General features: G+C 40.0%; 1 long non-coding RNA gene across 1 annotated transcript in view; it reads left to right on the top strand.

Annotated features, from left to right (window-relative positions):
- Window positions 1-12477, top strand: part of LOC139041749 (uncharacterized) — a 69835-nt gene extending 57358 nt beyond the window's left edge. Inside the window, exons 2-3 of the long non-coding RNA XR_011497598.1 lie at window positions 8809-8914; window positions 12125-12477. This is a non-coding gene — a long non-coding RNA (uncharacterized lncRNA). The remainder of the gene's footprint in view (window positions 1-8808; window positions 8915-12124) is intronic.
- The last annotated feature ends 202 nt before the right edge of the window (window positions 12478-12679 follow it).

A 12679-nucleotide genomic window follows, 5' to 3' on the forward strand; every position in this document is an offset into this window, starting at 1 on the left:
CATGCATGAAGCACACCTTTTCCTTAATTCTCCACAGCATCTTTAAGACCAGATTGTAAGATTTTAAATAACTAAACAGCAAGGATGATGGAAAGAAAACATTCTGGTTATCCAAAGGGTCACTTCCTTTCTAGCCTATAACTTCTTCCCATCCAGTAGAGATCAGTCCACCTATTTCACCAGGAATATTTTGAGTACTTGGGCTTTGGGGTCCAAGACTGTCCACGGCAGAGTCCAGAGAAGGGAGGAATATCTTTCTTTGTCAAGACTAAAGATTTATTCCAGGCCCAGTAATGATCTATTCTCAGTTGATTGACAGTAGGAACGCTCATGCCCATGATATAAAACTTCACCTGTGCCAACTGAAGTGTGATCTTCCTTAAAGCTGCAATAAGACATTTATGTAGACCAATGGAGTTCAGCACCAATATGTTCTGGATTATTTGATCTTAAACATCATGGGAGCAACCCAATTCAGCTTAGAAAGAGCCAAGATCTTTAAACCATATGCCTTCCAAGCAGGACATAAAAATCACATTAGTGGTATCTTCCTCCAGTGTTCCCTGTCTCATCTCCTTTATTTATTTGTTCAACCAAGAAGAAAACCAACTTCACAAGAAATAGTACTATAAATTTATAAGAGCCAAGAGATATTTTTGAACACCAGCAACCCTTTATCACATCTCCTCCCTTCCCTTTCCCTCCTACATCCCACCCCCTGCCCAAAAATAGCAAGGGCACTTCGTAGTCTTGACTTAGCTTGGCCATGCCCGACAATTTCCATTACCGAATCAAGAACGCAACTTCTCAGCACCTCATGTATGCTGTAAGCAATGGTATCTGCTTGCCTCTGCTTGTGCTTCCTTTGCAAACATGGCCCTCCTCACGCTGTAAGGCAGAGAGGAAAGGCTGATTTGACACACTTGTGGTCATTTTCACAATCAACATAGATCCACAAAGGCACCTTGGAGTTGTTGACAGTCCACAAAATACCTACTATTGCTTTTTTTTCCTTTTTCTTTCTTTGTGGCTGCCAAGCAATTATTCTGTTTCCTTGGGTCCAAAATCACACCTTTTGCCCCCTTAGTTTACCCTCTATCATCAGCTTGAGGAACTAGTATTAACAGTCTGTCTACTCCGATGTATATGGGTTAAATAAATACGGTTTTTCTTGTTAACGAAGAGACTGCCTTCTCCATTTTCATGCTTGATACTTCTCATTTTATTAAAAATGTGGTTTGTTGCATAACTGTGCCTCATGGCCCCCAAAAGAGGGACATGGAACCTGGAGATCTGAGTTTTAGGAAGCCTGAGGCCAGAAGAGTGGGAGTTGATGAGTCACTTAAATTCTGCTTTGGTTTCCTCCTCTACAAAATGGGCTGGATACTCGTTGTTGTGCAAATATGTTCTGCTGGACACCTGAAATTCTGTTATCCTCAGAAGGGAAACTTGTTTGTCCCTCAAGCCTCTAACACTCGCTTTTCCTTGTGAGCTTCACTCCCTACCACTTGAAATTCATGGAGCAAAAGGTGAGGTTCTGGAGAGCAAGTGGGCCGCCCAGGTTAAGAGGAGATGTCAGGTGAGCCTCGCTTCCTCATCCTGAGGACAGCCACCATAGCAGAAGTCAGCCTGCTCAGAGACTCTGTCAACTGCAATTCCGAAGGTCAATAGATTGCTCTGTAATCACCACCATGTACATGGGTAGAAGAATGAAAGATATTTTGCCTTGTTAATTTTAGGAAAGCCAACTGATATTTATGTTGTTAGTTTCTCTTGACCTGCCCTGTGCAGCTAGGGGCTATTAGGCCGCCTGCAGGAAACACAGGCAGGGTAGAAACACCGAAAGGCTCTCTGACCCTGATTCTTGAATTCTTCTCTTCTTTCACATTCTCAAAAGCTGTGGTTCTAAATCCTGAAAAAATACCCAGCCGCAGTTCTCCAGAAAGTCTGATTCATTCTGGGGTACATCCTTAGCATCAGATTTTTTTTTAAAGTTTCCAGGTAATTCTAATTTGTGGTTGAGAGCTGCTACTCTGCAGCCTCCCCATTCTTTCCCTTTTTGTGCTATAAGGCTGTGTGTTACCCGTGCAGTCTCATGTGAAGCGGAGGTGTGCCCCTCATCTCATTAGGGACTAGAATATAGGAGGCAGACAGTAAAGTTTGCAAGAGGAAGGAATGAATGAGGAAACAAAGGATCAGAGGGATAAACAGTAGAAAGGAAAGGGAGTTAGCAAAGGGTTGGGCAGGAAGGAGGGGTAAATGACAATTTGTCTCTTGCAAAGCTTATGCCTCCCACTATTTTTCCCCTTAAATCTCTTCCGTGACAGAGCACTTCAGAGTTACCTTCCACTGCTTAAAAAAACACACTGCTTTCTTTCTGGAATTCCTGTCTAAATGGGCCCAATGTAATTTTTTAGACATTGCCATGGGGAATAATATTTTTCTTCTTCTGAAAGGCTGAAAGGAGAGACAATGACAAATGGAAGAATGAAAGGCTGCACAACTTGGTGGCTTTTTGATTATTCTAGAACCTCACATATCCATGCCCTGACTGCAATGTGAAGCCCTGCTTTTTGAAAAGACACATTTGACTGTGTTGGAAAGAACAGCTCAGCAGTGGAATCAGTGGTATATCTCCCCAAATTGTATATTTTAAATTTAAATAACCCTCCTCTGAGAATAATTTCTATGTCAAATGCACACGGAGTAAAGACTTATTCAATTATGACCTGTGATTTGTTAGACATATTCTCATTAAGTTGGATTGCATTTAGTGTATGTGGAAGGGACAGTTCTAAGTGGTAAAGGGTGTTTGTCATCATGAAAGAACATATTTTAGAGGACCAGAGTTGCTGGGGACAGTGAAAATTTGACCCCAGAAGGCTTTCATTCAAAGGGAAAATTATCTTGGAGATCAATGAAATGGTGACAATTCATGACAAGCAGTTTTCTCTGTCTTCCACTGTGCATGAAGGGGACAAGATCAGAAAGAGTTCTAGGTGATGGTGCATTTGAGCAGCCCCATGGCATGCATGCAAGAGGCTGCTGGAGGTGGCCATTAGCTCAGGCTGGCCCAGTGAGGGTGGAGGAGCAGGTCACATGGATGGCAGTGCAGGACGGCTATGAGCAAAGAGTTTGGAGTCAAACATTCCTGTGTTACAATTCCTTCTCTCCCTCTTACTAATTGAGGCTTTACTGAAAGAGAGAGAGAGCAATTGAGAAAGAGAGACCCTGAACTGAGCTAGGGGTTTTCTTCTTCTTTTTTTTTTTTTTTTGAAATTCAATTATTTTTTTGAGGTCACATTGGTTTATAATATTATATAAATTTCAGGTGTACATCATTATATTTCAGCTTCTGTATAGACTGCATCGTGTTCACCACCGAAAGTCTAGTTTCCATCTGTCACCATACATATGTGCCCTTTTACCCCTTTTGCCCCTCACTTCCCCCTCTGGTAACCACCAATCTGTTCTTCATATCTATGTGTTTGTTTGTTTGTCTTCCACACATGAGTGAAGTCGTATGGTAATTGTCTTTCTCTGTCTGGCTTATTTTACTAGCATGATACCCTCAAGGTCCGTCCCCATTGTCACAAATGGCAAGATTTCATCTTTTTTGTGGCTGAGTAGTATTCCGTTGTATGTATATACCACATCTTCTTTATCCATTCATCCAATGATGAGGACTTAGGGTGCTTCCAAGACTTGGCTTTTGTAAATAATGCTGCAATGAACATAGGGGTGCATGTATCTTTTGAATTAGTAGATTCTTTGGATAAATATCCAGAAGTGGAGTACTTAGATCATATGGTAGTTCTAGTCTTAATTTTTTGAGAAAGACATTATGGAAAACAGTATAGAAATTCCTCAAAAAAGGAGTTCCTTCTTAATGGTAGTAGGCCTAACATCATCTGAGAAAATGCTCTTCATATCAGGGGCAAACATCTGTGATCATTATTAAATGTCTGGTCATTACTGAGAACTATGTGGAAAGTAAGTTATAGTTCATAAGAACTATATATAAACATACAGTTCATAAGATGCTGTTTATCCAGTAATCAACATATATATTCTACTGAGAAAAAGACTCAGCAAGTCATATATAGCAATGGCAGATGCTGCCATAGCAGCAGAATTCTATAAATTATGTGACCATGTAAGAGTCATATAGCAGCATAATCACAAGAATATTGTTTCATAAAGCACAGCTCTTGAATGCTTTACCATGCGTAAATTTCATCTTTGTTTATAAAATCTCTTCCCCTTCCATTTGTGTGGGACGCTACCAATGATTTTGGATTAGAAAGACATGAGTTCTAACCCCCACTCTGCCCCAGGCAGAGTTGATGTTGAAAAGTTCCTTGTTCTTTCTGCTCTTCAACTTGGAGTTCTGTTCCAGGAAGTGGACAAATCGTTGGACTACATGGTTTTAAAGGTGCCTCTTAAGCTCCAAGAGTCTTTCTGATTTGTCATAGGACTTTTCACTCCCTGAAAGGTTATAAGAATGTTTGCTTTTCAAAGCAAATATCACAATTACTTACAAGAATTTGCAAGGTTCACAGATGAACAATCACATTAACAGAATGGCAGGTGATTGTTAACCTTGTCTAGACTTAATTATGAAGTCAGTAGGAGTTCATAATTGTTGGAGAATTTGTGAAGCTGAAAATCCTAAGTTCAAGCTTCATACACTGTTTCATAACAGATGGCAAGTTAAGGTTATGTCATATTCAAAAACCATTCACCTTTGAAGGAACTAACACACTGGAGAATGACTGCCGACACAACCCAGAAACATGAGAGCTCATTCTTCAAGGTTTTCCCCCCCAACTATTTCTGGTTAACATTTTTAAAATGAACATACATTTAAATGCAAAGATGTCATCTTCTATTAAATATTCAACCGCCATTTGCCAGTAATCAAATCTTCATGCTTAAATAGTCTTTATTAAGTACTAATGTGTGTAGTGTGGTGTGTTAGATACTACATAGAAAAAAAAAACCAAAAACAAAAAACCTGGCATGAGCATAGATGTTCATTTAAATAGACAGGCGAGCATAGAATTCTTCAACAAAGAGAAATGTAGACGTGCCAGGCAAGAATCCAAGCTAATAAATGAAGAAAAAGTATAGTAAAAACGTTTAACAAGTTCGTACTTGTAAAGCTTTCTTGCATGACACATACCTGTTTTTAGGTTATATATATAGGCACGTTTTACCACGTCTCTCCTAGGATGTTCTCCCTGTTAAGAATTTTTAGCAGCTGCTTTTTACCAAAGACCTTGAGAGGATTTTACTGCCCTTTCATTATACATAAGCATTAGCGCTTAGATTTTTATGGTGTTGGGTGTGTAAGTAACTCTTAGGGAATAATGGTCATATAAGCTCTCTTTGAAAAAGAACTGCAGACTGAGTTTTGTATTCTGCCTGTTTCATAATTATTTGAATCCCTTGCATTATGCATTAATTAATTCATTAATTCCTGCATTTATTCAACAAACAATTCCTGTCAGAATTGGCAAAGCTCCGCGTTAGAAAACATTTGTTCTCTGCCTTCAAGAAGCTCAGTCTTGTGGGGAAGACATATTTCTGAAGAGGCTATAGTGTGTGAACTGTGTCCTAATAGTGGTACGGACAGGGTGCTGTTAGACCACAGAAGAAACGCTGCCTAAATGCCACTGACAGTTTCACCAAACAACCACATGAGCTGTGTGTTAACCAAGAAAATATGTTTCCTCTACAATATGTCCAAAATGGAGTCAGCTAAGTGGAAAAAAACCCAGAAGAGTTATTATGGGTAGTTCATATGTTCTCAAAACCACTGTTTTTCTACTGTACTGCCTCAGGTGTTCCTCAGCTGACAGTGGAGACCTTATCAGTCCAATATAGGACCGATTCCATGCCACATGTTGAACGGGAATAAGAAGTTGGCTGCTGTCAGAGTCATCTAGGGGAGCACTTGTCAAAAATTCAAATCCACAAACTTCCTGGCTGGATATTCTGATGTAGTAGGTCTGGGGTGAGGCTTACAACCCATGTTTTTAACATGGGTCCCAGGTGATTCCAATTATTAGCCAGATTTGGAGAAACAATCCTAAATAAATGTTGACTCTCTTGTGAGACATATCTGTTAGTTCCAGAAGGTCTTCTCCACTGCATGACTGCATTTTCACATCCTTTAGCTCCCATCTCCAGCAGAGATGTACAGCCTTCCTTGCTTCTGGGTCGCCTTGTCTGGGGGGACATCCTCTGGGATGGTTATAGTAAGAAAGCTCAAGCTGAGCTACTTGCTCCAACGCCACAGGAATCACATGCATCCTCGCTTTGCCATACTCTCCTCTCTTTTACTGGCCACCTGGAAAGCCACATATTGAGATGGCAGCCTCACCGGATGGCTCAACCTGGAACCCCAAGCAACCGTGTGGAACAATATTCTTCACCAGTCATGTTAGACGTAAACTGTGAACAAGAAATAAATCTTTGTAGTTTAAGCCATGGAGATTTGGAGGCTAATTTGTCACCACAGCAAAGCCTACCTTCCTATCTATCTATCTACCTATCTGCCTATCTAGGCAGATATTTATGTATAGATATTTGTGATCTGAATTTATATTAATATCTACATATTATTTTTAGTTATATATTATTTATGGTAGACGTTTGTTATATATAGCTATTTTATTTTACATATGTTATATAAATAATAAATGAACGTTTTATAGTGTATAATGTACTCTATATTATACAGATATAATTAATACAATACACTAATGTAATTAATGTAATTGTCATTAGTAAAATAAATAATGAACTTAACATAAGCACTGTCTGAAGAAATCAGGGATACGATCATTGTAGAAAATAAGTAAACTAGTAATTAGTACATGATTGTCATACCCATTGCAAAACAGACTCAGAGCATACACAGAAAAGTGATTCACTCTAGGATTAATTAGTAAGTGATAGACAAGACAAATTTTAAAACTTGGAAAAGAGAGATGGACATCGAGAAAAGGAGGAAGATAACATCTATCCGTCAGGCGCAGCCCCAAGTGTGGCAGTCCCAGGGAGTGGCCGAACGGTCACACGGCTGGTACAGCTTACTCTGCAGGAGAAGCCTCTCTCTTCATGTCAGAAGGGGGCCCAGATTTGGTGTGAAATTCAGTTTCTTGATCCAAAGACATGGGTCTGCAGATTAGAAGTAGCAAGAGAACAAGGCTGCCTTCTAGTGAAATGGCCCCCAACACCGAGGAAGCGGACAGCAGAGCCCGACGTCAGCTCAGTCAGGCGTCTGAAAAGCAGCAAGAGCGCAGCTTGCGCTTAACATAGTAAATTAGGTTTGTAATGAGGAGCTTGCATCTGACAGAAAGCTGGAATCATGTTTCATAATCTGTGTTTAAGAAAGCATCACATAAGACAAGATATTTTAATCAAATGTACATGAAAATAGTCACTCCCCAAAAAGGTTAGTGCCGAAGGAGACACAGCAATGCTTCACTTTTGTTCTCACAGCTCTGACTGCGCTCTCCTCTCTGAGGGTGGGGCATGTGGACGTGTTTCTCAAGAACCGGTGGGTAGGGAATGTCACCCGTTCCTATCCCTGCCTCTTTCCATTATTAAACTCTGGAGGAATGACTAATCCTTCACCAGGAACAGCTTATAATAGCACTCATTTCAATATGGTTTCCTCAGCAAAGTTGCCTTCAAGAACTATGAAGTGTCTGAGATTTTACCGATTTGCAAGCTAACAAGTTATCCTGCCACGGTTTCATGGATGATGGCAGAAGACTCCTAAGTAGTTGATGAGGACAGTTTATAACACAGCCATAGCAGTAGCCAAAGTATCGGCATGTCTGCAGCAGTTCCGTGAACCCCAGTCCCTTCAGGGTAACTGAAGAAGGCCAGAGGACTTCTGCCGACGCTGAGAGATGCATTACCCGAGAGGAACCCTGAACATAGTGAACTCGAATCCTTACTAATGAGCACTGAGCAAGCCTTCCCTTTGCTCCAGAGGGAGATAGCCTCTTTATTTCACTGGACACAAGCATGCCTGTCCTTTGCTCCTGAGGGAGGTGCTCTCCCTATCTGCTAAGGCTCTTCTGTATATAAATATCCGCAAAAGGACAGCCTGAAACAAAGGGCAGGAAATGCCTCACTCGTAAGATGTACAGAAACACAAGAGACCCGTGGAGAGTTGTCTCCCAAAAGTTGTTCAGAAAAATATAAAATCTAGAAAGTTTTTGAAAGCAAAGGATAATGCAGAGGTGTGAGTTGTACTTCAGGTAGCACCCCAAGCTGTGGTCAAACCAAATGATGCTGTCTGGGGCCTGCTAAATGCTGGTTCGCTGCAGTGATCGGAGCCTAAATGCCCCGGATGGAGATCAAAAAAGAATGTTAATGCCCTCCTAGACCACCCAACTACGCGCGCAACAAAAGAATTTAAATTTGGAGGGAACTATGTCTGTTTTACTCATGGCCATATCCCCAAGTTCCTAAAACAGTGCCTAGCATATGAGGCATTCAATAAATATTTACGGATGAACCAGTGAATGAAGGCGGCTTCATTACTTTTTAAGTGTATTGGCAGTAACACAAATTTTTCTGATTAAATCATGATAACCATGATTTGATTTGATTAAATCATGAGGTGTGTGGAAGACAGCTTAGGAGTGCTGTATTTCTATATAGTTCTTCACAGTTTAAAAAGAATGTTTTGAATACATGTGATTTTTCTTTAAAATGTATGCATTTGAGTTTCTTTAGTACAATTATTGAGAGCTCTCATATATTTCCTGTGATTATGAACAGATGGAACTAAGACCATGAAAAGGACTGAAAGAGGAAGAGGACGGACAAAACCATATGCACAATATTGCCTGTGTGAGATTGGAGAAGTGAGCCGTTGAGGTTTCAGGTAAGTAGAGATGTTTCAAGTCTGCACAAGTATACAAACGTCTCTGAAGAAATAAAGGAGATGACAGGGAAGTAAATTCACAATCAAGAAGAGACTGTTCCCTAAACTGCCCTCAGGCAGTTCCATCCATCCTGCCCAGATGGGTGACCACTGAGAATGGGCTGAGTGCATGGAGAGGAGGCGCAGTCCTTAAGCCTCAGAGCAGGTTGGTAGAAGAGGGAGGAAAAACTCAGTTCAGCTTTGTACAGAGTGTCCTCTCTTCTCTCGTCTCAGATAACGCCCTTGTAGCCAGTTAAGAGACGCCAACTTACCGCCCAAGTCAGTAAACACCAACTCACGATTTACTGTTTGTGATTTATCACAGTTTCCCAAGGGCACCATAAGAATGTTGTGGAACAACATCCCAACTAAATTAGGAGCAAGCGGAATAGGAAAGAATCCTTAACATCAATCACTTTTCTTTATGCTTGTTGTGGTGTTTGCTTTGGATTAATGATCAATATATCTAGAATAATAAGAAAAGTAGCTCAATAAGTGTCTTCTATAATTACAGCAGAAAATGCTGCTGAATTCAGGCAGAGTCTAATCTCAAGTCCTAAATCTGTATTCATTTAATATCGTGAAGAGTAGTTGAGGCTTATCCTTTAAAATATGAAGTTACAGTTTTACGATATCTTGTAAATTGAAGAGAGAAATTTTACTTCTGATAGTTTATCTTATACCATACATACTCTTTGGTTTTAAGAATGCTGAATGTCTAACTGATCTTTTCACATGCATTTCTTTTAGAATATAGATAAATACATCAATGAATATGCATATTACATATACACATGTGTATAATATGTACAAAATATACATAATACTCTGTTAAAATAAATTTGCACGGCAAATTTGACACTCCAGAATGTGGGAAGTGAGGTCTTATTTCCTTCTTCTTGAGTCTGAGCTAGCCTGTGACTGCACTGACCAATAGGGAACCTATTGTGACCTCATGCCTATTCTTGCTTCTCTCTTGCTCCCTGGGATCCCTGAGCTGCCACATAAAAGGGCACTCCAGACCAGTCCAGCCGCCAACTGAATGTTTCCTAGAGACCTAACCAATGCTGTATGGAGCAGAAGAATCACCCCGCTGAGCCCTGCTCAAGTTCCTAATTCACAAAATCAGAAGATATAAAATGATTGTTGTTTCAGGGTCTTTTGAGTAATGTAATCAGAAGAGAATAACATACACATATTTATATACATGCACACACGTAGCTAAATGCATAAATACGCAGAAACACGCACAGTGATGTATGCCTAATTTTCTTCCCTGAAAAGATTAATAAGGAACCGTTAATGGTGGCTTCTTTAAGTGATAGATGCTTACAGAAAAGGAAAGCTCTTCCTTTTCATAATATAGCTATCTTTACTGTTTGAATGTTTTAACTTTGCTTTTTATAATTGCTCTTTTATCAATTTTTCTTTTCTCATTTTTTTTGCTAGAAAGACTATGTGGTGGTGAAATGAAAGGCCATTTCTTCCTTATAATTTTTCTGTATTTAAAAAACTAATAAACTTTATGAAAATTAAAATTAGCTTATGGGACTGAAAGAAAAAAAAAGAATGCACACTTTCTAGCCATACTTTCTTAAAACAGTCTCTTTTCCTTATTTTGTATGAGTTCCTTCTCTTTAATCCTATCCACCTGACTTTAGGTACATTTTGGAGCACTGGCAATGTTCTAGCCTAGTTCTAATTCTATCATTTTCCTATGTTCCATTTCCTCCACCGTGTTTTGAAGTCATCACCCTTTTCTGCTTGGTTCTCAGTCACAATACTATATTCTTAGAGTCAAACCCAATTCACTGCAAATAAAATATCAAGTCTACCAACAAAAACCCTTTTGTCTCTTCTGAAGAAAGGAAGAGTCGAATGATGACATGCTCTCTTTGTCTGGGCATTGTTGTTGATGATACCAAGCTGATATATTTAGACATTGCAGCAGACAATAGGAAAGTCTTTTTTGATTCCTATTCAAGTTATCCAAAGAAAGTAGCCCAAAATGTCATTCCTGCATCTACTATTTTTCAAATACATTGCACTTTATTAGAAGTCTGATGCAATTACATTTGAAATTGATTTTAAGTTTAATAGGCAGGCACACTATAGTTTTTTCCCTAGAATGAAATGTGAAAAGAAAATATTTTTGGAAATACATCTGTCACAGGTTAGGTTCTGTGGAAGTAGATGATGAAATGGAGTTTGGTATTCTAGATGTTGATTAGGTATGATTAGGGGTCCATACCTGTGGAAGGAAGGAGAAAACAGCAGGATTGATCAGAGAGAGAAGTCAAACTGTCATGCAGGCCCACAAACCTTACCCAAACCACCCATGGCTGGGGCCGGCCCAGTGGCACAGTGGTTAAGTGTGCGTGTTCCACTTCAGTGGCCTGGGGTTTGCGGTTTGGATCCTGGATGTGGACATGGCACTGCTTGGCAACCCATGTTGTGGCAGACATCCCACATGTAAAGTAGAGAAAGATGGGCACAGATGTTAGCTCAGGGCCAGTCTTCCTCAGCAAAAAGAGGAGGATTGACAGCAGATGTTAGCTCAGGGCTAATCTTCCTCAAAAATAAATAAATATACCAAACCACCCATGGGAAGCTCTGGAGTGTATATTGTATATGGCATAAAAGTGTCCCACTGTGGACTGAAAGGCTGGGCCTTATATCCTTGCTGTAATCAGGCATTGCATTTGGGCCACTCCGGAAAGGATTTACTCTTGGGGGATGCAGTTTTCTGCAGCTCGGGCACCCCCAAAGAGACTGACAGCCGGAGGGTAACCGCCGACAGCGCTCCCAAAAGCTGGCCAACAAGTCATTCCTTAAATGAGAATCTGGGTAGTGCTCCTCCAGGTCCACCGCACATCCTATGCAAAACCATACAAGTCTTCTTCACGTGAATTCTTCATAGATTCCCGAGTACTCTCAGGGGTTACTGACCTGGGAAGTCAACCAGATTTTGAGACAGAGATTTGCATTTTTCCTTAATTCTCTGGTGACCCACACAGGCAAAATGATTGTCGTGTGTGTGATAGAGACAAGAAGATAAATTAGAATGACAGGCATTTGTATAACACATTACCGTTTATAAAGTCTTATTCGTATACATTAACCCTTTGACTCTAATGACAAACTTCACTTCTTTTTATAATCCATTTTTAGAAAGGATAAACCTGAAGTTCAAAGGCCAAGGGATCTGCTGAGTTTTATCACAGATAATTAGAGGCAGAGCTGCGACTGTCTGACTCAAGACCCACCGTCACAGAGGCAGCGTATCCTTGGCAGAAATACCATGTGACTTGGACTCAGACAACTCTGGGTAAATCCCAGAATTTTCCTTATTAGCTGTGAAGCTTGGGAAACTTTGCCTAAATTGTGTTGTCTCAATTCTTCACACATAAAGTAATAATAATAATAACAACTTACTTCTGAGAGTCATTATATGTATTACTTTAAACCAAGTGTGTAAAGAATGTGGGACAGTGCATGGCATAAAATAAACATTTAACCAATTGAGTTCTTTTTTACGCTCGTTGAAATCATTCTTCTTTTGTGTTTGTGAACTGGTTGAGCACAAATCTCCAGCATTACCACCAGAATGGCCCACTCTCAAAGCTCTAAACTCAAGCTATCTAGAGATGAGTAGTAAAAGCATAAAATTGTGTTTTAGTTGTAAATATGGTAAATCACAAGGCTAAATTAGTATCTACTTGATAC

This window comes from Equus asinus, chromosome 23, assembly GCF_041296235.1.
Source record: "Equus asinus isolate D_3611 breed Donkey chromosome 23, EquAss-T2T_v2, whole genome shotgun sequence".
Lineage (NCBI taxonomy): Eukaryota > Metazoa > Chordata > Mammalia > Perissodactyla > Equidae > Equus > Equus asinus.